Source organism: Mugil cephalus, chromosome 4 (assembly GCF_022458985.1).
Source record: "Mugil cephalus isolate CIBA_MC_2020 chromosome 4, CIBA_Mcephalus_1.1, whole genome shotgun sequence".
NCBI lineage: Eukaryota > Metazoa > Chordata > Actinopteri > Mugiliformes > Mugilidae > Mugil > Mugil cephalus.
This window is the reverse complement of record NC_061773.1, coordinates 29,140,237-29,164,604: the sequence shown is the minus strand read 5'-3', so window position 1 is coordinate 29,164,604 and position 24,368 is coordinate 29,140,237. Positions and strand designations below refer to the sequence as shown.

The following is a 24,368-nucleotide window of genomic DNA, read 5'->3' as shown; positions in this document are numbered from 1 at the left end:
CTGTGATGACAGGGTCACGGATGGAATCAAGGAACTGAGAATTAAAAAAAATAAAAAATACAACACAGATTCCACAGGGGGCTTACAGTAATTCCAAAAGCTGACTGGAGAATTTAAAATATGGCCACATAATGCATTGTTATAAATGTCATTTACTCAACACACATCAGAAAAAAAATCAGCAATTCAAGAAGAGTCTTACAGAGAATCTGACAATGTGCATTCTTAAATGCTGTGTTTTCAACAGCAACAAAATAAATTGAATTAAAATTAAACAATATCAAAGCTTAAGCCATAGCTGTTAAAAATGTCTGAGATCCACTGCTCCGTGGAAAACATTATAGTTCATTCATGTCTCTAAGTTTAGCTAGCCTAAATGTATCTAGCCTTCACAAAATTCAGGAAATTAGCTCTGTACGGATGACTGCTTTATGTATTTTTAATGCAAAGTGTATCAAAATACACATTAAAGCTATATTCACAGTTTATAATGCTCACCAAACTCTGTTCTAATTAGCTGATCATCACACTGGTCTCGTTCTCCCTCTCAACTAGCTGCTAGCATTAGCCGCTAGCCTACTCAATAGCATTAGCCTACTAACAAGACTTTCTGTCCTTAACTTGCAAGCTGAAGTTTAAAAGGCATTTTCAAGAAACCATTTTTAAAAATTATCCCAGATGCTTAGCCCGGCGGGGAGTCAACTTAAACCTGGCAGAAACCCTGATATGCAATGCTAATCCAACTTTTAACTTTACTTGCTAGCTTTCAAAAGCTATTCCCACAAGACGTGGTGAGGTAGCTCCTCCTTAAACATGCAATAGTTTCTACCTGATAGAACTTAGCTTAAGTAAACTTACTGAACTTAAGTTAAAGATAACGTAAGTTGATGTAAACTTAATTTACTAGAAGAGGGCAGTTGAGTGTTTTTTCCACCCAAGAGGGCAATTTAGTATATTTTGCAAACCAGGAGGGCACTTTAGCAAGCATTTTTGCCCCAATAGGAAACTTTAGCGAGTATTGGCTCCCAAGAGAGCGAACCCGTGCAAATCACTGGTCAGTTTCAAGTTTTTACCGGACAGTCAGTATTCAAATCACAACCATAGGGTTTCTGAGTCTCTGTGTCAACAAAGAGAGAGACACAGATGATCAGATTCAGCTTCAGACCAAACTAATACCTTCCTCTGAGTGAGTCCGGCTACAGGAGAGAAAAGTGGAAACTACAACACTGCTGCTTCAAGCTGCTGACTCTCCACACACTGAAGGTGAGTTTGACCAAAAACAGGAAGTTAGTAGAAGATGGAGGAGACATGACTGACTGGACTTTGTGTCTGCTGTGTTCCAGCTTCACTCAGAGACTAAATGGCTTCCAGATCAGAGGAGGATCTCTGCTGTCCGGTCTGTCAGGAGGTCTTCAGAGATCCTGTTCTTCTGTCTTGTAGTCACAGCTCCTGTAAAGTCTGTCTGAAGAACTGGTGGAGACAGAATCCATTACACGAGTGTCCAGTTAGTAAGAGAAGATCTTCAAGAGATGATCCACCTTTAAACTTGGTGTTGAGGAACCTGTGTGAGTCCTTCTTACAGGAGAGAGATCAGAGATCTCCAGAGGCTCTCTGCAGTCTGCACTCTGAGAAACTCAGACTCTTCTGTCTGGACCATCAGCAGCCAGTGTGTCTCGTCTGCAGAGATTCAGAAAAACACTCCAACCACAGATTCAGACCCATTGATGAAGCTGCACCACAGCACAAGAAGAACCTTCAGGAAACTCTGGAGCCCTAAAGGAGAAGTTAAAGGTTTGTGAAGAAGTTAAAGTGAAGTTTGATGAAACAGAAAAACACATCAAGGTCCAGGCCCGACACACAGAGAGGCAGATTAAGGAGCAGTTCAAGAAGCTTCACCAGTTTCTAGCAGAGGAAGAGGAGGCCAGGATGGCTGCACTGAGGGAGGAAGAGGAGCAGAAGAGTCAGATGATGAAGGAGAAGATGGAGGCTCTGAGCAGAGAGATAGCAGCTCTTTCAGACACAGTGAGAGCCACAGAGGAGGAGCTGAGAGCTGAAGACGTCTCATTCCTCAACAACTACAAGGCGGCAGTGGAAAGAGTCCAGCGCTGCCCCCTGCTGGATGATCCACAGCTGCCCTCAGGAGCTCTGATAGACCAGGCCAAACATCTGGGCAACCTGGCCTTCAACATCTGGAACAACATGAAGGACCTGGTCTCCTACACTCCTGTCATTCTGGATCCAAACACTGCTCATCCATGTCTGACCCTGTCTGAAGATCTGACCAGTGTGAGACGAGGAGATGAACAACAACTTCCTGATAACCCAGAGAGGTTTGATTATCATGGGTCTGTCCTGGGCTCTGAGGGCTTTAACTCAGGGACTCACAGCTGGGATGTTGAGGTTGGAGATAACACATGGTGGTAGCAGAGTCTGTCCAGAGGAAGGGAGACATACGATCTGGATTGTGGGGAATATGGTTCAATGGACGTAAATACTCAACATGTTCACCATCAGCTCTTCTCAATGATCTCCCAGTAAAGAAGAAATCCAGAGGATCAGAGTGAATCTGGATATGTAGATCATTCTGTTTAAAGTTTAAAATCATTATATTATAAGACCTTTTCGGGAGGCAAATCCATCCATCCACTACACCAAACATTAGAGGGACAGAGGAGCTCATTCTCCATCAGACTGATTCAGCTCCGCTGCCATAATGAACACTGCAGAACTTCTTTTATTCCATTTTCTATCTGTATAATGGCTCATGTTTTTGTGACAATTAAGGTACTATGATCAGTTAACTTCCCTTGCAGATCATTTGAAAATCCCTCCCACTCTGCCACCTGTTTATCTCTGCTGTCTGTTGCAGCTTAAGGGGTAGAGTGGGAGGGTCGTACTTCTGCCTGCCCATGTGGGCTGGGCCAGCCCGAGGGCATAAAAGACGGCTTTCTGTTTAGCTTCTCTCTCTTGCAACTCTCTCCCAACAGGCTCCAGACCTGCCGTCGTGGCTTCTTTTGTTTGGTTTGTTGCACTGTACAACATACACCTCACCACATTGACCATGCAACCACACACTGCTGACATGACTGACACCTTACTTTCCTACATACCTCATTCATTAGTAAATAAGTTCATTTAGTTATGTTAAATAAAAACTACTTTTGAGCTCAATCTGTCTGTGTTCCTCCCTCCTTGTTGCCACCTCAGAGCCTAGTGGTCATTAAAGTCTGTCTAAGTCTGAGCTGCACAACATCTGTGCAGATGGATTTAGACATTTGAAATACTCCCTTTGATTCTTTATGGGTTTTCATTTATTTAATTGAATTTGAAATTTGAAATTGAATTTTTTTCAGTGAATCTGGACTGACATTATTTTTGTCTTTTCCTAGTTGACGAGACAGAGAGAGACAGTCTGCTTTGTTCCCACTTCTATCGTTCATGCACCATGTTCTTCATCAAAGACTTAAACATGTATGACTTGAAAAAGAATAACACTTCATTGTCATCATTAGCCTTCATGCTTATCCATTGTTTTCGTGATGAATCTTTTTGTCATTCAGGAAGATACGATGGAGGAGAGACTGAAACGGTCCAAAGTGGCTTCACTTCCCCAGAAGAGACTGGAACAATTCAACGTGCAACTTATGCAGCACTGTAATTTAAAGTCAGGACAACAACATCACCAACATGATGAAGGATTTGATGACAACAACAACAGCAGAGATAGTGAGGATTCAGACCAATTCCTATTTTTTTTTTTTTTACACAAGCTCCTATCTTTTGTTCAACCATGAAGTTGTGAATGTGTGTATATGTGTGTGTGTGTGTATTCATGCACATGAGTGGCATGTGACATTCGGGTCAGATTTGATCCAAACACGAACACCTCACAGGTGACGATGCATAGCAGCATGCATGAGACCAAAGAAACTTCCTACAGAGCTCAGAGACAGGATCCTTTCAAGGACAAAGAGTTAAGGTCTCCAAGAGCTCAGTGGCCTCTAGGCAACGACTGTAGCATCAGGCTACAACATAACAAGCTGAGAAAGGTCAGGGTTAGGGTTAGGGTTAAGGTTAGACCTAACCCTCTGCTGACATCTCCTCAGGCAGATCATTCCTCAGCCATGGAGCCCTAACAGTGATATTTGTCACTATAAAGAGTAGATAAATGGTTTAAGTCTTCCTCCTTTTCTCGGTATCTGAGTTGTGCTCCATACCTGCTGTCGCTGCCTCATTTATTTGTCGTACACTTCTGTTGCAGTGAAAACGTTCTCATTAAACAGTTCATCAGAGCTCTCAACAATCCTTTTTTCCACCTGATTCATTTTTCTGTTATACTCCTTTTCACCCCTAGAGCTGGGTTATGGCAGTCTGTTATGATGGTGATGAAAACCCCACTGATCTGGTTCCATGGATCCTCCGTAACATCTTTAAGGTTGTAGTCCACGGCATCTCTTCTGCCTCCTGGGGATGGAGAGAACTGCCGTGGGCACAATGTGGCCAAAAGCATTAGCTTCATCTCCAGAGCATGACAGTGATGGGGGAATAAATCATCTTGAAATGAAGATTTCAAGATGATTTATAGAAAACGGGTGAGTTTGTGTCTGTTTATAGAACTTGATGAAGAAGTATTTTAGTCTAACCTGGAGACTCTCTGTTTGGAACTGATTCTGCTCCAGCCAATAAGATAGTGGGGGCGGAGCTTAATGTTGTGACGGACAGAAGAGTAACAGTAGTTAAACACGTCCTCTGATCAGTTTAAATGTCTCTGATTGGTTGGAGGACCGCCCAGGTGATGCAGAGAGATTTTGTTTTTCTGGATCAGAATGAAATCCAGATGTTACCAGACTCTGACCAACAATATTATCCTGTCGCATCCAGATTCAGTTCTTGGCAGAATCAAAGAAAAAAAAAAGATAATGTAAATATGTGATTGAATCTTCCTGGAAGCACATGTGCCACCAAGCTTTTTTATGAATCTTTCCTACAGAACTCCATCCAGGGATATATTCATGGAAACTACAGCAGGCTGAAATAAAACGATGTGGAGCTCCTTTAATGGCCTGAAATGATCCAACTGTTCATATTTATGAAGCCACATTTACAGGCTGCAGCTTTGTCTGACTTGTCATCCAGAGGTAATCATCCTGTGAATGTGAGCGTTGCACAAAGCGTCAGATGCATGTTCTTTAGTTTGTGTTTTGCAGATGTGTCAGATGTCGACAGATTTATGAAGAGCTGTCCGACCTGATTTACTTTATCCAACTAATGGAACTACACCGCTGTTTTAGTGGTGTTTTTTTCTTTTAAAGCGATGCGTAGAGCGGTTATCATGTAATCAAGATAAATGGAGCATTTGGACATGAATGAATGAGTGTTTGCTGTGTTTTATCAGAGAGAGACAGCACCGTGTTTACTGGAGCTTTAGTTTTTATGTCATCCTTTAGTGTCTATAGAACAGTCTTCAGTGCAGATGGGACTCATTCCAGGGCACCACAACCCAATGCACATTTACATATACAGTCGATTAAACTCTGCATACATTTACCTTCTAAAATCTTCATTACTTTTTCAGGACGAATGCTGGTTTTACTTTTTAAACCAAAACAACAAACCTGTGTCCTGTAACATTTAGTTTGTCGCCCTGATTCTGTGGAGTCGCCAACATTTCCAGCACATACATTTCAGAGCAAAGAGGAAGCAGAAGAGCAGAGATAAAGAGTGTGAAGAGCCACTAGAGATGTCCTCTTGATCTCCGCTCCGCTGGCCTGACTCTCTGTGCAGCATCAGAACACTTCACCTCTCCGACTCCTTTTATCTACATATGGACACACTCAGCTGTTCAGGCTGCAGCAGAGATGGAAACCTGTCTCAGTCACCACCGGTGGGTTTTACCTCGCGCACACTCACAGAGAAAGGAGCTGCTCTGTATTTGCAACTACAAACCTGCATGGGAAGTGTTGCATTATGGGTAGTTTGTTAGCTCTGATCAACATGCAGGACAGGTTCTGACAGGTTTTTAATGAAAAGTTCGTGATGACATGAGAGTTCAAGTTTTGTGTGGATCCAGTGACTTAGTCACATTTATAGAACGAGTCTGATCACCTCATAATAACCTACTATTTCCTTCAGTCTGACTTTTGTTAAATTCAACAATGTCACGTTTTGCAGATGTTAAAAGGTGGAACACTACTAAAAACACTTCAACTTTAATAAAAAGAGGAACCAAGGACGATGCAGAGTTTTGACAGACACAAATACAAAAACTAAAGGAGATACAAAAAGTCTGGAAACAAGAAGTTGAAAGAAACAGAGAAAGACAGGACTGCATTGTACAAGCACATACGCTGACAGGTTGATGAGACACAGGTGAAACTAATGAGGGAGGAGCCACAAGGAGAAACCACAGTCAGCCAATCAGACGGTAGACACAGACAGGGAGTGAAGCAGGACAAGAAACACCAAGGAAACAGAGAGAAACCAAACAGGGTCACAGAAAATACCATCAGGGGCCACAAGGTGAAGGGAATAAAAACTAAAAGACCACGATGAGAGAAGCTCTGCTGCAGTCTGCATCATCACACTTTACTTAATACTTTTTGAATCCTAAACTTTTAAAACTTCACATTCAGACCGACCTTGCCTGAGGCGCTCCATCCGGGCACGACGTCTGAATTCAAAAGCTCTCACAGTGGAGGAATGAATGCAGGAAAACCCCAGCGTGGGGCTGAGACTCAGAGTGACTGAACTCTGATGATGGCCTCATTACAGGGAGGGTGTTGGTCTGTGGGAGTGATTGGGCCTAATTGGGTAATTGTGTGGGATTAGAGGGAAGAATAAAAGGAAACTCTGCTCGGCTGAAGAGGCGAACTGTACCAGAGGCAGCATGGCATGCACATGCAGGGCTTTCTGGTCTTAGAAACTATTAATCTTTGGCTGGGAGCTTCAGGTTTAATGTGTGTCCTCTCTCAACCAACACAGAGAAGCAATAAGAGAACGAGTCCTGACGTGTTATTATTCCAGAGTCGTTCAGAAAGCCGCTCTCTGTGACTTCCTCCATTAACTTGTAATTGTTTCAGGGCTCAGAGAGGGATCTGTACTGGATGTAATTAAATGTGACCTTTCCCCGAAGCTGTTTAACCCTCTGTGGAAGTGTGTGTGTGCTCCTGTGTAAATACAGCGCCAGATAATGCACATTTAATTAAATGATAATCAATGCACAGACACTGTCTGAATTTCTGCCTTGAGGCAGCGCCTGGATGTTAGTGTCTGTGTTTGTGTCGTTATTACAGTTTTCTTTAAAGTGTGTTCAGTATCCAGAAAGCATAAACACATCATCACACCTCTTCAGACTGGATGTCAAATTCAGGAAGTGAACCCGACTTCACCACCTACACATACTTGATGTAGTACAGTTGTTCTGGAGTCTCTCTGATGGGAACCGATTCTGCTCCAACCGAGATCTGCTGGGCTAATCAGATCCTTTAGAAGACCTACCCTCACGTCTTCTATATGGTCTGAATTGCAGTGGTTTCACTCATGTTTGTTTAATTGATCCTATGCTCTGCTCTACCTCTATCAGCTACAAGGAATTGTTGAATTATACACCGCACTTATTTATTTATGTTTTAACAGCACTGTGTAACCTAGGTTAATATGAAAACAAACCAATAGAAATTAAGATCAACACTAAATGTAAGCAAACAAAATAATTATGTTTAATGTAACAGAATCATAAAAGTAGTTTGATGTTCAAAATGTTGTTATTTTTATGTGCACTGCTCCTTTAACAAGTGCACGGTAACAGTCGATCACAGTAACAACCATGCATGCAACCACAGCGCCACTGCTGGAGGGAATGTGAATAATTAGAGTAACAGCAGAACGCTAAATACGGCAGATGGGAAAGTTGAGAACGAGAGGAAAAGAGAATGAGTAGGAGTAAAAGAAGTGTTTCTGAGGTTTTACACCTTGTTTCTTTAATTTTTGAGAGGATATTGCACTCAACTGCTGTCCACATTGCTAGATTCTGTTTTATTTCATTCTTGAACGAGGATTTGGTGAGTGGAAAAGAAAAACTATTTTTTCAGCATGTGTATTAGCAGGTATCCCTTTGTCATATAAGTTCAGTGTGAAGACGATATTACTCGCAGCTAAGCTAAAGCAGTCTGGACAAGTGTTATGTGGTGTATTTTGTGTTTTCATTTGTGCAATATGTAATTAAGACCTAACAAACAGAGCGTACACGGTCAAGTTTGTGAGAGCAGGTGCGGTTAGGGTGCGGTTTGGATTTAAGTTGATGGGTAATCTGTATCTCAGTACTAGTACTTATGTGAAGCTAAAATGACTGCATGTGTGTTGCCTTATTGTATGGGATGTGATCACCTAGTCTGCAAAACTCACCTGCACACCGTGGACAAAGACACTGATTCTAACACTGAGATTGTGGTAGGACAAAACCGACAGGTTTTGCAGCAACACACAGTGAGTTTCTTTTGGACTGATAAGGGACTTAACCAAAAGACTGGTCATTCACCACACTGTGGATTTTTAGTTATTGATTACGTTGATCTATGAGATCTGACAATTGAGTTGTATTTTTGATATTTTATTGAACTTTGTTTTTTTTTTTATTTATTCACTTTCCTCATTGTTTGCCAACTTGGTATTACATGAATGGGTTTTATAAAAGTGAGTTAAACCTTAAATAGAGCTGGTTAAGCAAATTAAATAGAAGAAAAATAGAATTAAAACTCATAAATAGGCCTAAGCGGAGAGAAAAAAGAGAAATTAAACTGAGCAAACTAAAAATAGATACCAGGAACTAAACAACCAATATCGGAAACCTAAATACAAAATCATATCTCAACTCAAATAGGTTGAATTAAATACAGAGGAGATAAATAACCTTATTTTCCTAAAATTTTGGTTTCATTTTGAATATTGTGTATGTGTGTGTATGCAGAAGTGTTGCAGTACCATTAATGATTACTGATTCTTCTAAGAATTTTTCTATATAAATAAACCAGCAGTTCAAACTCACTCACTGGTCTGTGGTCTGTTGTTCTTAAACACTAATATCACCACTATCCTGAACCAAGACTCTGGTCCAAGTTATCTGTATACATTACAGTGCTACACAATTGGCGAGCCAGCCAGGAGTGGTTGCTAGTTTAATTCCAGAAAAAGAGAAGCTAATTCAACCTATTTTTCAGACCACACCGACTTCAAATAGTTAAAGTTTGGCAATATGGAAGTTGTACAAAGAGCGGATACTAGAGTGCCTAACACAGTTATTGTTACTGAGTTACTGATACCGAGTCAGATGAGGAATTAACTGATTTCTTAAACAAATATGGGTGCGTTGCAAGAACAATAAGAGAAGATAACCCCAAGTCTCCGTACCACAAAAATGCCATTATAGAGTATGAGAGTGGATCTGCATTGAACACCCAAAAGCCTGTTAAGTCACCATATGAAATCCAGAAGTATGCAGCAATATTAGCACAAGATAATCTAACATTGCAGCTCACTCTGAGGCTAAAATGGATCACTTTGATTTATTTGTATGTAAGTATAAGTTTATTAAAAGTGAGGAACATTTACACCAAAGTGCTTTACATTCAACATGTCATATAAACATGTTAATTACAGATCAACATCACTAGGGGCTGCACCAGAAACGGCCCTGTCCCCTACCTTTATTTATTTTTCCATCAATGTGGTAACATACCATGGTCTGAGGATCTGAGGGTTCTGGTGGTGGTGTAAGGAGTGAGAAGCTCAGAGATCTATGAAGGGGTGAGATCATCGAGAGATTTATAAACAAGCAGAAGTATTTTGAAGTGTATCCTGAACATCTTTGATGAACATCTTTGACGTCATCAAAAGTTTTTTACTTGGGTGACCTGAGTCTGACTTTGAGAACTGAGGGGAAAGTAGATATGCATGTTATCGATGTAGCAATGGAAGGAGATGATGTGTCCTTGGATAATTTTTCCTAGTGAGAGCACTTATAGATTGGAGAGAAGTGGTCCTAGAACTGAGCCCTGAGGAACCCCACATGTGATATTTGCAGGTGTGGAGGAGGAGATACTAATGGAAACAGTGATTTTTCTGTTTAAGGTGTAAGAGCAGAACCAATCAAGGGCAGGACCAGAGATACCGGCCCAGCATGACAGGAGATGGAGGAGAATTTTGTGGTTGACACTGTCGAAGTCTGCATTGAGGTGTAAAAGAATGAAGATGGCATCCGCATCACAAAAGTGTGTATGTTTATCTTTACATAGTTGCACAGCCACCATACTGTTGCACATTTGAAATAATAATAAAAAAAAATTAAATAACTTAATATTAAATAAAATATGATGACAATAATGTATATTTATAAATATCAATAGGCTGAGTTTAATATAGAACACATACAGTAGGTTGGGGTCCCTACTTCATCCCCCAGTCAGTTTCATACTCATGCCAACTGATATTTTTGCGTCCAGTAGACGTCCTAGTAAAGCAAATGAAGCTTCAAGAAGCTTTGCACTGGAGTGAACCAATTGGAAGAAAGGCTTCAATGCTTCATGAAGCTTCATCTGCCCATCAGTAGTTTTAGGGGAGGACCCAGATGGGGGACGGAAAGGGATGAGGCAGGGGGTCGAGGAAAAGAGGGTATTTAATAATGAACAGAAAACCAAGGAAAGGAAACAACAGGACAAAAAACAACAACATAGGGACTAAATCATGGCATGAGCCCGACAGACGGTAAAGAAGACAGAGAACAAAGGGAAGGCAGGGACACATGAGGACTCATCACAGACAGGAAACAAAGAAACGTAACAAAAAAAACATGATACAGACATTATCATGACAGATTGTCTCTTTGACTGTTAAATCATTTATAATACTAATGTCTTCATCGTAGGTTGGGCTGTTGTTCTGAGGTCAAAGCATTCTCGATCCATGGTCCAGCTGGAGCCTCAATTTTCTCCATCTTTTTTTCCTTCTGTTTACCACTCTTCCTCTAAAATGTTCTCTTTTCTTTTCTTTTTTTTTTTTTTTTGTCTGCATTTGTCTACATAGTTGAACACCACAGGGTGTCAACATTATATGAGGTTGATGCAGTTATATTCTTGCAGCTGAAAACTTTATTACTCAGTGCGTGAGTGTGACCATCACCAGCCCTCCCTGAGAACTGTCCTGTTGATCTTTATTGAGTGTAGTGACCTTGTGTGGCAGGGAGGGCAGTGCTACACCTCAGTGGATAGAGGGGGGGAACAAAGGAAAGAAAAGATGTAGAAGGATGGACAGTGGAGGAGATACATGTGGTGCTAGTAGGAACTAGTGGAGTGCAGGGTTCTGTGCTTCCCAAGTCACCTCACTAAAGTATGACTGGGTACAGTCATCTCTGGAGAGATGAGAGAGTCCAGGGGGGGGTAAGGGTGTCCCAATGGAAGGAGAGAAGTCTGCCATAGGGCACGTAGTGATAGAGTGAAAACAATAATCCAGCCCTTAATAGCCGGGACTCATCAATTCTTCTTGATGTGATCCAGCACGGGCTGGCAGGTGACAACACACATGCATGTGGGCATTCCCTAAATATGAGTGAGACCATTACCAGGGCCAGGAGTCAGGTCAGAAGCCCCAGCGCCCGAGAGCCTCCACCCCAGTGTGGGGCGCATGGGTGACAAGACCAGAGAACCACCGTAGCCACGGGGCAAGCCACACCCCAGCGCAGATGGCGAGCGATGACCAACACCCCCAGACCGACCAAGCGAGCACAAGTCGGTGCAGGCCAGAGCAGCCCCCCATACCCCCCACACCCCCCAGCCACCGCAGCCCGTCCACCCACCGCCGCCAACACCCCCCCCAAAGACCCCACCCCCCACCCGCAGGGCAGCCATGGACACCTCTCCAGCCGAGAGAGCTCCCCCAGGAGCCCAGCAAAGCCCCCGCAGACGGGCACCGGCCCAGCGCCCAACCAGGGACGGGCCATCCGAGCAGGGGGGCCAGGGAGCCGGCCCCATGCCCCTGGCGCACCCGGGCCAGGGAGACCACGGGAAGAGAGAACCCCCATCCGCCAGGGAGAGACCCCAGCCCCCCATCGAAGGGAGAGGGGAAGCACCAAGCCACCACCCGAACCAGTCGATACCGGAACAACCGGGTACCCAAGGAAGCCGCCACGAACCCGTCGCCACGCAGCACCAGGAGACAAAGCCAGGCCAAGAGGACACCAGAGAACCTAGGTAGATACCCCTACCAACGGCCGTGGGGCCACAGACCGCCAGCCCAAGATCCCCTTGCTAGCGGAGGACCAGGCCCCCCAAGCCGTGCCAATGGATAATGAAAAGTGACAGTGTCCCTATTACTGTGCTTCCTCAGTCCCTGATGAGGAAGCAAGCCCCTACACCGTGACCCTGTGACCCTGGATGTGGTGTGGTGCATTAAGACAGGGGGCAAACAGGAGGGTCAGGTGGGTCAGAGGACTGCAGCACACTACTGTCCTGCAGCCTGCCCTGACCCTGACCGATCCTGGGTGGACCCCTAAGGTGAGGTGCATTAAAAACTTGGGATGGGTGTGTGTGGTGTATCTAGCCTTGGTTGTAATGGGCGACATAGTGTATGGTGGAGTGTGAGGTGAGTGCAATTTAGGAGGCAGGCAAGTGAGGGCCAAGTCCCCGGCAGCAGGGCCAAGGCGCAACAGCCGGCCATGGGACCCACAGACGGGGCGAGGGCCCCCAGGACTCAGGAAGTCCCCCGACCAGACCCCGCCCCCAGCCCAGAACAGCAACCAGGATGCGACAGACCCCCAGGAAACCCCGAAGAACCAACACCGACCAGCCGAGCAATGGCATCAGCTACCCCCCCATCCACCCCCCGGGGTGGCAGGGGTGCCCCCAAGGCGGACGGAGACCCCACCCCCCACAGCCCCCCCAGCCCCAGCGCGACGGAGCGACCGGACACACCCAGGGTGGTACTCAGGCAGCCCCCCACATCCTCAGGCTCCGACCCCAAGGCGCCGGGCGTGGCCCCGACCGCCGGGGCCCCCCGGACCCCAGGAAGGCCCCCCACGACCAGCGAGGGCCCAGCCACCAGCGGAAGGAAGGAGGGGCCGGAGGAGGAGCCGGGCGAAGGGAGGAGGGCGCTGCAGAGGGGAGGGAGAGGAGGGGACAGGGAGCCCGCCAGCCCAGACCGCCAAGGCCCACCAGGAGATCCAGGGAGAGTTGGCCACCGATACCCCACGACCCCAGGAAAGTGAGCAAGCGCCGAAGCCACAGGGAACCCCAGGCAAGTCTCCATCGCCATCCCACGTGGGGGAGAGGGAGGCCAGCCAGGTAAACCGCTCAGGGCCGGAAGTCAACCCAGGGGTGAGAAGGAGTAGGGCACCCCTAATGCATGCTCAAGGTGTTGTGGTCCGGGGATCCTCCTTAGTGAACCTGGATGAAGAGGGCAATAAAATCTTTTCCATAACGACATTCTTCACTGTAAGAGAAATATTATTATAGCATTACAGTAAGTGGAACAGAAGTGGCAAAAGCTAGCAGGCAAAGTCTAGATGTAAATTAAGGTTGAGGGAGTCGCAGAATACAGACCATTTTTTGGCAAACAGAGTCAACTGATTTTTTCGGGTAGCAGATATTTTCTCCAATGATATATAATCGGAAAGAAGGTTCAACCACTGGGAAATGTTTAGTGACTGTTTGTTCTTCCAGTTCATTAGGATTGTTTTCTTGGCGATGGTGAGAGCTACAAGGACAGATTGTGATAGATGGTGAGGAAGACTGATTGTTTCCAGGTCACCAATGAGGCACAAGTTAGGGGTTAATGGGATTCTGCAGTCCAAAATTAAGGCGAGTTTCTGTGTTACAAGTGACCAGAAGTGCTGTACCGGAGAACAGAGCCAGAGAGCGTGGAAATAAGAATCTGAATAGTTTTGGGTGCATTGCGTACATTTGTCGGATTGGGAGAAGCCCATTCTATACATCTTGTATTGAGTTGTGTGTGATCTGTGGAGTACTTTAAACTGGATCAGCTGTAAATTCGAGTTTTTGGTCATTTTAAATATATTTTGGCAGATCTGAGTCCAGAAATCAAAGTCTGTAGACAGGGAAAGATCGGCTTCCCATTTTGATATTGGTACATGTATTAAATGTGTGGTTGATAGCAGCTTATATATTAAAGAGAGGGTTTTCTTCTTTTTCGGTGTGAGTTTTTTAATGTTGGTGACGAATTGTGGTGGCTGTATGCAGTTCTGGAAAACTGGGATTTTCTTTCTGATTGTCTTGGTCACCTGTAGGTATTGGAGGAAGTTTCCATTTCTTATTTCAAACGTATCAAATAAATCTCTGTGATTCATAAGTAAGTTCCCCTGGAAGAGGTGATGGAGGTGGGTTATTCCTTTATACTTCCAAGTGCTGAGGTGAAGAGGGACTTTGTTATTCACAAAGTCAGGGTTGTGCCAAATTGGGGAGAACCCACAGGGTTCCAGCAGGGATCCTGTGGTCTCTAGACTCTTCCACCAAGCCGACAGGGTGGCGGCAATAATGGGGTTTTGGAAGCAGTTATGACGCTTAAGGGTGATTGTAATGAAGGGCAGGTCCAAAATGCATATGTTGAGGCAGTCGGCCTGTTCTATTTCTAACCACGAATTGTAATCTGCCTCTGGGTTTATCCATTTGGTGATGTATTGTAGCTGATTTGCCAGGTAGTAGATTGTAAAGTTCGGTGCATCAAGTCCTCCTTCTGATTTATTTTTTTGAAGGGCGGTGAGGCTAATTTTTGTCTGTTTGTTTTTGGAGTAAAATTTGGTGACTGCAGAATCTAGGTTCTGGAACCATTTTGCTGTGGGTTTGAATGGGATCATGGAGAATAAGTAATTAATTTGAGGCAAAATTTTCATTTTAACTGTTGCTATGCGTCCCATCAGAGAGATAGGAAGATTGGTCCAGCGCTTCAGGTCATCACAGATTTTATCCAGAAGTGGATCAAAGTTCAGTTGCACTAACTCTGACAATTTAGGTGAGATGTTTATGCCCAAGTATTTGATATTTCCTATGGAAAAGGGTAGTTGGGGTTTATGGTCTGCAGGATCCCATGCTTTGTCCGTTATTGGTAGTATTGTTGATTTGGACCAGTTGATTGAGTAGTCAGAGAGGGCTGAAAATTTTGAAATACAATTATAAGCTTCCTGTAATGATCTCTGAGGTTGTTGCAAGTAAAGTAAAACATCGTCAGCATATAGATTGATCTTGTGTTCAGCGATGGATGAGTGGATACCCTGGATACTGGAGTTCTGACGTATTGCTGATGCGAGCGGTTCAATAAATATAGCAAACGGTAGGGGAGACAGGGGGCATCCTTGTCTGGTTCCCCTCTGTAAGGTGAAGCTTTGTGATGTGAAACCATTGGTGGTGACTGTGGCCCTAGGTGAATTATACAGTGCAGCAACCCAGTGGATAAATGACTCTCCAAAGCCGAAATTTTGAAAGGTGGCAAAGAGGAAAGCCCAGTTAACTTTATCAAAGGCTTTCTCAGCATCCAGTGATAAAACAATGGCTTCTGTATTTCTACGCTGGGACATGCTGATCAGGTTAAGGAGCCGTCTAACATTATTTGTAGATTGTCGGCCTTTGATGAAAGCTGTTTGGTCATTGAGAATTATTGATGAAATTACTTTCTCTAGTCTAGATGCTAGTGCTTTGGAAATAATTTTGATGTCTGTATTAATCAATGACAGAGGGCGATAGCTGGAAGGGAGTGTTGGGTCTTTATCAGGTTTTAAAAGTAATTTAATTGCAGCAGTATTCATTTGGGATTTTATGCAACCTGTGTTTTTAATTTCTGTAACAGTCCTTAGGAACAAGGGGGCCAGATCTGACCAGAACTGTTTCATAAATTCGACAGGGAAACCATCCGGCCCAGGAGCTTTGCCCATAGGCATGTTTTCTAAAGCTGTTAATAGTTCTTCCATGGTCAGTGGTGAATCCAATATGTTTCTTTGTTCTGCCGTCAGTTGGGGTAGATTGAGTTTTTTGAGGAAGGCCTGAATGTCGTCAGGATTCGGGTTGGTAGTTGTTGAATATAATTTTTCATAGAAGCTGTAAAAGATTTAATTAATTTCCTGTGGTGATTGAGTGTATTTGCCACTTGAGTCCTGAATTGCATTTATAAGAGATTTTTCTCTGTTGCGTTGGAGTTGATTCGCAAGAAATTTGCCTGATTTATTGCTATGCTCAAAATTTTGGTATCTAAGTTGTTGAAGTACGAATTCTGTTTTTTTGGTCAAGATATTTTCTAATTGTAGTTTCGCATTTTGTAGTTGGGTCCATAATTGTTAATCTGGGTTTGCGGTGTATTGTTCTGTTATTTCTTTAATCTTATCCTCGATGTTTTTTTCTGCTTGTTGGTCCCGTTTTTTCTTGTAAGAGGAGTAAGATATAATTTTGCCTCTGATTACGGCTTTCCCAGTTTCCCAAATCAGAGATGGGGATAAATTTGGAGAGTCATTTATTTCCAAAAACCCCTTCCATTCCCTCCTTATTAATGAGTCAAATTCAGGGTCTCTCAGTAATGAGGTGTTAAGGCGCCATGTGGGTGATGGTTTTAGGGAGGGTTCTATTTGAAGGTGGAGGGACACCGGTGCATGATCACTGATTATGATAGGGTGTATACTGGTGTTGATTCTTTGTACAATAGAATTTTTTGTCAGAAAAAAGTCAATTCTAGAAAAGGAGTGGTGTACTGGGGAAAAGAAAGTGTATTCCCTCTTTGTCGGGTTTTTGATTCTCCAACCATCGCCAAGTCCAAACTCATCCATGTATTCTTTGAGGACTTTGGCTGATTGTGATTTTTTTATGTGTGTCGAGTTATGGGACCGATCTAGAGAGGGATTCAAGACTGTGTTAAAGTCCCCACCAATAATTGTAAAGGGTGTGACGGCTATGTCAGATAATTGTGAAAAGACTTTGTGAAAGAAGGCCGGATCATCGTTATTCGGGGCATAAATATTAGCAATTGTGTATAATTTATTAAAGATTGATGCCTGAATGATGATGTATCGACCTTCTGTGTCTGTTATCAATTTGTTTAAGGTAAACACGAGTCTCTTATGGACCAAAATCGAGACTCCTCTTTGTCTACTGTTGAAGCAGGAAGAGAAAACTTGGTTAAAATTTGGATCTATAAGAGATTTTTTTTCTGAATCTTGTAGGTGAGTTTCTTGAATGAGTAAGATATCGGCTTGTAATTTGGAGATATAATCCATAATTTTAATTTTTTTTGCCTGCGAGCGAATGCCATGCACATTCCAAGAGACAACAGTTAACTGTGACATTGAGATTGAGAGCATTCAGTCCTTCTTTGTATGTTGAGTTGGTAGAGGATTTTGTACGTCTTTACGGGGTCGTCTGCTGCTGTCAGCATGAAAGGATGTACAGACAATGGAGAGAAATCAGGAGGTGAGTGTTGGAATACTTGATTATACCTGGTACAAACAATGTCATACATACGTATCAACAATAGCATCAGTTCCTGGAAAATGGATTGTTAACTTAATAACATTAGCACCACGAGAAAGGAAATTATTGTGTCGGAGATATGTGGGGGGGTGAGGGGGTGAGTGGAGGTAAGTGTGGAGGGCAGGGAGACATGGACAGAAGGAGAAGAAAGAAAGAAGAATAGCAGGGGGGGATGTATGAGGTGAGTGAGAAGGTAAGAGGAGTGACATACATTAACGTTTTGTGAGGTTTTTCTTTTATGTTTTTTTTTTTTCCCTATTCTTAGTATTTATATTTCTATATACAAATGTACACCTTTATAATATACATACAAATAACAAATATACATCGATTATTATTTTTTAATACTTATCCGTCAGTAGAGCCAGGGGGTGATGTTTGCATCCCGGAACAGCTGACCGTCGATGTAAAGTTTGTCCACTGTAAGTGCGGCCCTCTTTCCTCTCTGCCGATGATCCTTGAGGATCGGGTACAGCACTTTACGCCTCTCGTTGATTTCTTTCGGGAACTGGTCGTTAATTCCGAAAGTGGTACCTTTGAGTTCGCGTCCTTTGCTCTTCACAAGTACCTTCTGTTGAAAATGTTCAAATTTAGCAATGATGGGACGCGGACGGTTTCCTCCTCGGGCTCCGAGCCGGTGGACGCGGTGAAAGGAGATGTTATTCACCGTCTCCGTTGGCAGCTTGAGAGCGGTGGTCATGAATTTTTTAATCAGAGCCTCTGGATTGTCCGGGGAGCTCTCTGAGATCCCTGAGAAAATTAGGTTGTCCCGCATACTCCTTGACTGTATGTCCAGGACAGTCTCTTTCAGTTGTTTATTTTCCTTTTTGAGCTGGTTTACCTCAACTGAAATGGAGGTGACGTCCGCTCGCAGCTCGGCGTTATCTCTTTGAAGATTAGCGATCTGATCGTACGAAAATTCTAAGCTTGACTTGAGATCCTTGATCTCCTGGTGCATAAGGCTTAGCAGATCTAGTTTTTTATTAATAGAATCAAGTACTGATACCTCGGCTGTTATTAGATCGCTTGTGTCCGTGGAGGAGTCGGCTTTCTTTCTCTTGGCCGGATTGTCAGAAGGCTCCATGACGCACCGCAGGTAGTACTCGTCGATAAAGTTTTCTAGGGCCTCCACTCTGGCGGTATTACAATGTTTTAATTTAGCCTCTTCGATTGCGAGTGGAGTCCGCGGATCTCTGTTGATGTTATCCTCTAAAGTCTTGATTTAACCGGTTTAATCGTGCAGCGTTATGCCGCCATGTAACAATTCAAAACCTCACCCGTCTTGTGAGATCACAGCATCTCGCGATCACTCTCTGATTTTCTGTTCTCTTTTCTGATTGTTAAATGTCTCAGATTTAGGTAATTCTCCACCGTTTCTCCACCAACAGCAGCATCTACACTCTGGGGGTCCTGTTGTTTTCTGCCTTCAAGGTTTGAGATGTAACTCTGTAACACTGTCGCTGAACCAAACTGTTGCTTTGCATGTTCTTGTTTCGTTAGTAAATGATCCCTCAGCCCGGCCTCCAGTCCTTCTAAATGTCATTTTTTTCTGCTAAACCACAAGTCACTTCATTTACTTACTTAGTTTAGATAGACAGACAGAGACAGACACAGACAGCGGCCTGTCATTGAGCCAGCTTCTCTGTCTATGGTGTTGTGTAGACGGTGGTGGACATTGTTCATGATGGACCAGAGTTTCTCCAACGTCCTTTAATCCGCCACTGATGTCAGGGACACCATCTCTGTACCTACCACAGAGTCCTCCTTCTATACAAGATTATCCAGCCATGAGGTTCCTTCTTCATAGAGCTGCATCCCCAGCACATCGTACTGTAGAAGAGGCTACTGGTAGAACGTGTGCTAGGCTGCCGGCAGGAATCAAACATCCTTAACCTCCCGAGGAAATAGAGATGGCTCTGGCCTTTTTTATGAACTGAGTCCATGTGAGCGGACCAGTCCAGTTTGTGATCCAGATGTAGACCCAGGTTACTATGGGTCTGAACCACCTCTTCACACTCCCTGCACCTGGGACCTGGACCTCCAGAAGTCCACAACCATCTCCTTGGTTTAAACTGTACTGATGAGAAGGAGACAAAGTTGTCCACCAGATTCTTGTCCTCCTGCTCCTGTCCATCCCTGATAGATACACAGTTACAGTGTCACCTGAGAAGTTCTGCACTGATTCTGTGTTGTAGTTAAAGTCTGAGGTGTATAGGGTGGATAGAACAGGGGAGAGCACAGCCCCCTGAGATTCTCCAGTTCACTTTCTGCCTTTTTTTTATTGGAGTTTAATCAAATCCTCAAACAGATTCTGCTGGAGTTGTGTGTAAAAGCACACATTGCTGACATGGCTCGGTGTGCAGTGGTCACCAAGCTATCTGCATTTTAAATGATCACTAGTATGCAGACCCAGGCTTCATTGAATAGATGTGAACACGCCTAAATCATCATTTAGCTTGACTCAATTAGTTACTAAAAATAAATAAAATTGGTCTGGCCTAATGGGCCATCGGAAACATCTGCTACTGAGCTGTGTGGAGGCCTGTGTGTGTTCATGTGATTAGTCGGTGTGAGGATTCATTTGTGTGCGAACGAGAGCGTCAACAGCCTCTGGAGACAAAATGATCGGCTGATGAGCATCCTCTCCTCCCTTCTTATTACAACATTAGAATAAGAATTGGATTCTTGGTGTGTCGGCGCTTCTATAACCTCTCTGATTGCATCACACTCCTCTATCACCAGCATTGTCCCGAGGGGCCAAATTAACATGCATCAGAACCCCGTTCTGTTCAGGTCACAAGGAAAAGCAATTAATGTTCCTCTTGTGCATGCATGTGCATGTTGTAGGGAAAATAAGAGAGACCATAGAGAATAACAACGATATCGCGCAAAATTATGAGGAAGGAACAAAAGAACCAGGTCCAAACCTGTTCAAGACGACTTCCAGTCATCATAAGAACCTGTCGTGTTTTTCATTGTCCTATGAATTAAATGAAACCCTCCTCAACATCTGTCTGACAGAGGTAAAATTAATAAATAAGACACATAGATACATCTGTTATCACACCATTTCACTCTCAGGACACCTTGTAATCATTGATGGGCCAATGAACTGAATTCTACCAGTGACAATGAGCCTAAGAACACCAGTGGTTCTCCAGAAGAACCAGATGAATGTTTAAGAACGAGTCAAAGTCCTGACCTTCATCCAATAGAAATGTTGGAGCATCAGTTGATGAGAGGAAACCACCAACATCTCAAAACTCAACTGGTTCTGTTCTGAATGGGATCAGATTAGACCCTGATCAGCTGTTACCAAGAACATTTAGTCTGAAGGACTCACAGACTAAGACTGGACACAAGGACTCACCAACATGATCAACACTTGACCAGTTTAGTTTAGTATTTGTGCTTGATATGTCTGTGTGGGTTTTTCTTGTGTACTTTCTGGACTTGTCTGGAAATGTCCTGAGCACAAGACAGTTTATATCAGTTTATATCAGTATATAGCACACTCCCCCCACAATTAAGCACGTCCAGCTGACACTCCCTCTAAGATGAAACCCTTTGGACTGAACCACTGAATGAATATCAGGTCAAAATTCAACATTTATCAGAGGAGTTCTGGTTAAGCTGCGTCCCCTCACCTGATTCACTTGAGACAAACCAGGAACCAGTTTATTATTGTGTGACTAAAGAGAAACACAGACGATCGGATTCAGCTTCAGACCAAACTAACATCTTCCTCTGAGTGAGTCCAGCTACAGGAGAGAAAAGTGGAAACTACAACACTGCTGCTTCAAGCTGCTGACTCTCCACACACTGAAGGTGAGTTTGACCAAAAACAGGAAGTTAGTAGAAGATGGAGGAGAGCCGTGACTGATTGGACTTTGTGTCTGCTGTGTTCCAGCTTCACTCAGAGACTAAATGGCTTCCAGATCAGAGGAGGATCTCTGCTGTCCGGTCTGTCAGGAGGCCTTCAGAGATCCTGTTCTTCTGTCATGTAGCCACAGCTTCTGTAAAGTCTGTCTGAAGAACTGGTGGAGACAGAATCCATCACACCAGTGTCCAGTTTGTAAGAGAAGATCTTCAAGAGATGATCCACCTTTAAACTTGGTGTTGAGGAACCTGTGAGAGTCCTTCTTACAGGAGAGAGATCAGAAATCTCAAGAGGCCCTCAGGAGCTCTGATAGACCAGGCCAAACATCTGGGCAACCTGGCCTTCAACATCTGGAACAACATGAAGGACCTGGGGCCTCATGTATCAAAGTTGCGTGCACCCAGAAACATTGTGTACGCCCACATCAACGTTCAGATATATCAAAAGTGAATTGACCGTGGAAATGGGCAGTGATCTCCGCCAACATCATGACTGGCGTACGCCAGTTTCCACAGCTATTGTTCCTTTGGTGACAGTAAGAAGCGACGCTGAGGAACTGTCAATAATGTGAAATCAAGTAGTTCTCGGAGGATGTGGAGGATTAACAATGGCAGCCTTGGCTTTGTTAGAAGATCTCGCAAATGGTAACATTATAGGCGTGAGCGTGTGTTTAGAGAACACGGAGTTCTACTCGCACACGACAACACCTAGCTCATGAGTGGTTTTCTTTTACTGAGGCCAGTATTACTGGAGTGGTGCGCAGAGCTGCAACCGGCCCTAGAGCGCAACACAGCGCGGAGTCAGGAGTTGTCCTGCCCACACAGGTGTTGACCACTCAGGGGTTCCTGGCAACAGGAGCTTTCCAGCGGGAACTGGCCGACCGGTCAGGAGTGTGTCAGCCAACCCTGAGCCAAGCCATGCCAGCTGTGTGGGACGGGATCATCAAAATGTCATCAAGGTACATCAAATTCCCATACAATGCTGTTGAACAGGTCAACATTAAAGTACAGTTTGCACCAAGAGCCGGTTTCCCTGATATAATCGGAGCTATTGACTGCACACACATGCTATCAAAGCGTCATAACAAGATGAATTTGTTTTTGTCAACAGGAAACATTTTCATCCCATAAATGTTCAGATAATATGTGATGCACAAATGCAGCTCACTAGCATTGTGGCAAGGTGGCCTGGTTCAACGCATAACTCGCCCATTCTGACCAACAGCGTGGTTGGGAACAGGCTGGAGTCTGATACAGTTGGCGCAATGGGCGGCTCCTCAGTGAGTAAATAATTTATTCATTAATAAAGTTGTGTTGTCCTAAGTGTTCGTTTCCCACTGAAGCACCTATACTTAGAAAAAAGGTTAGTGTGCTTCATTCAAATGGTGTATGAACAAAGAAAACTAAATCTATTTTGCACGTTTTCTGCCTTCATTTGACCCCAGGGGACCGTGGCTACCCCCTTAGAATATGGCTGTTGACCCCTCTCACCAACCCCGGCACCGACGAAGAGAGGAGGTACAATGACCTCCAGTCCTAAACTCGGGCAGTGGTGGAGAGGGCAATCGGCCGCTGAAGGGATGCTGGCGCTGCTTGGATAGGCCGGAGGGAGTGCTGCCACGTCAGCAGCTGGCGTGGAGTCGCCGGGTGCTCGGTGCCGATGGAGGCAGCGCCAAAACTGTCTAGAACTTTCAAAAATAAAAATAAAGAAAAATTGAACATTGAACATGAGTCAACATGTTTAATATTGTTGCAGCTTCACGCACGAGCTCTTTGTATGGTGAACAGCCTATTGTATGACAGTATAATGACAATATTTCTGAGTCTAACACATTTACCTTGGGGATGATCTGTGTCACTAATGGGCTCCCATAACTCCGGCGGGGGCTATGTCACCCACTATGACGGCCACTCTCTGGTTCATACCCTCCTGAACCCCCGCCCGTTGCGATCATGTTTCGGCAGTGTTCCAAAATCCTCCGCTTCAGTTCCACCTTTATGTCAAACCATTTCTTTTTTATTTCGCGCTGCTCCATGGCATTAACAGAGTCACACACACGCTTCCACTCACTTTTCTTTATTTTTGTGTTTGTGCCTGACAACAGGCTACCAAATAGAGTATCACTGCATGTCTCCGCTTCATTTAATAACACTTCAACCTCAGACTTGGTGAAGTTCCTTTTTATCGCTTTACTCATGGTGAAAATCCGATCGTGCAGAATGGGAAATCCGCAATGCAGGTCATATTTAAATTGGGGCGTGGAAACGGAGGAGTTTGGCATTCCTACATGTGCGCTCATTTCCACACTGATTGGGATGTACAAACGAAAAGTGCTTGGATCCAGGCGCACGCACACTTTGATACATCTAATTTTTTTTGGGCGGACGCCAGTTTCTGGATTTTAGCGCCAGGATTCAGTAAGAAATCCATGCAAGTCTTTGTACATGATGCCCCTGGTCTCCTACACCAGTGTCATTCTGGATCCAAACACTGCTTATTCAATAATGATCCTGTCTGAAGATCTGACCAGTGTGAGATTAGGAGATAAACAACAACTTCCTGATAATCCAGAGAGGATTTATTCTAATTGTTCTGTCCTGGGCTCTGAGGGCTTTAACTCAAGGACTCACAGCTGGAATGTTGATGTTGGAGATAACACAAGGTGGAGACTGGGTGTGTTAGCAGAGTCTGGTCAGAGGAAGGGAGACATGGGATCTGGATTGTGGGGAATAGGGTTCAGTGAAGATAAATACTAAACATATTCACCAGATCCTTTCACTGTTCTCCTAGTAAAGAAGAAGTTCCAGAGGATCAGAGTGAATCTGGACTGGAACAGAGGAAATCTGTCCTTCTCTGATCTTGATAATAACACACACATAAACACCTTCACACACACTTTCACTGAGAGGATGTTTCCATTCATTAACACTCTGAATAAACTCCCAGTGAAGATTTTACCAGTGAATCAGATCAGTTAG

The 24,368-nt window shown here is 44.0% G+C and overlaps 1 protein-coding gene and 1 pseudogene across 1 annotated transcript in view; both read left to right on the top strand.

Annotated features, from left to right (window-relative positions):
* Positions 1 to 24,368, top strand: part of LOC125006460 (nuclear factor 7, ovary-like) — a 1,183,669-nt gene that overhangs the window by 930,491 nt on the left and 228,810 nt on the right. The gene's annotated exons all lie outside the window — the stretch shown is intronic.
* LOC125006362 lies at positions 1,361 to 24,368 on the top strand (annotated as a pseudogene).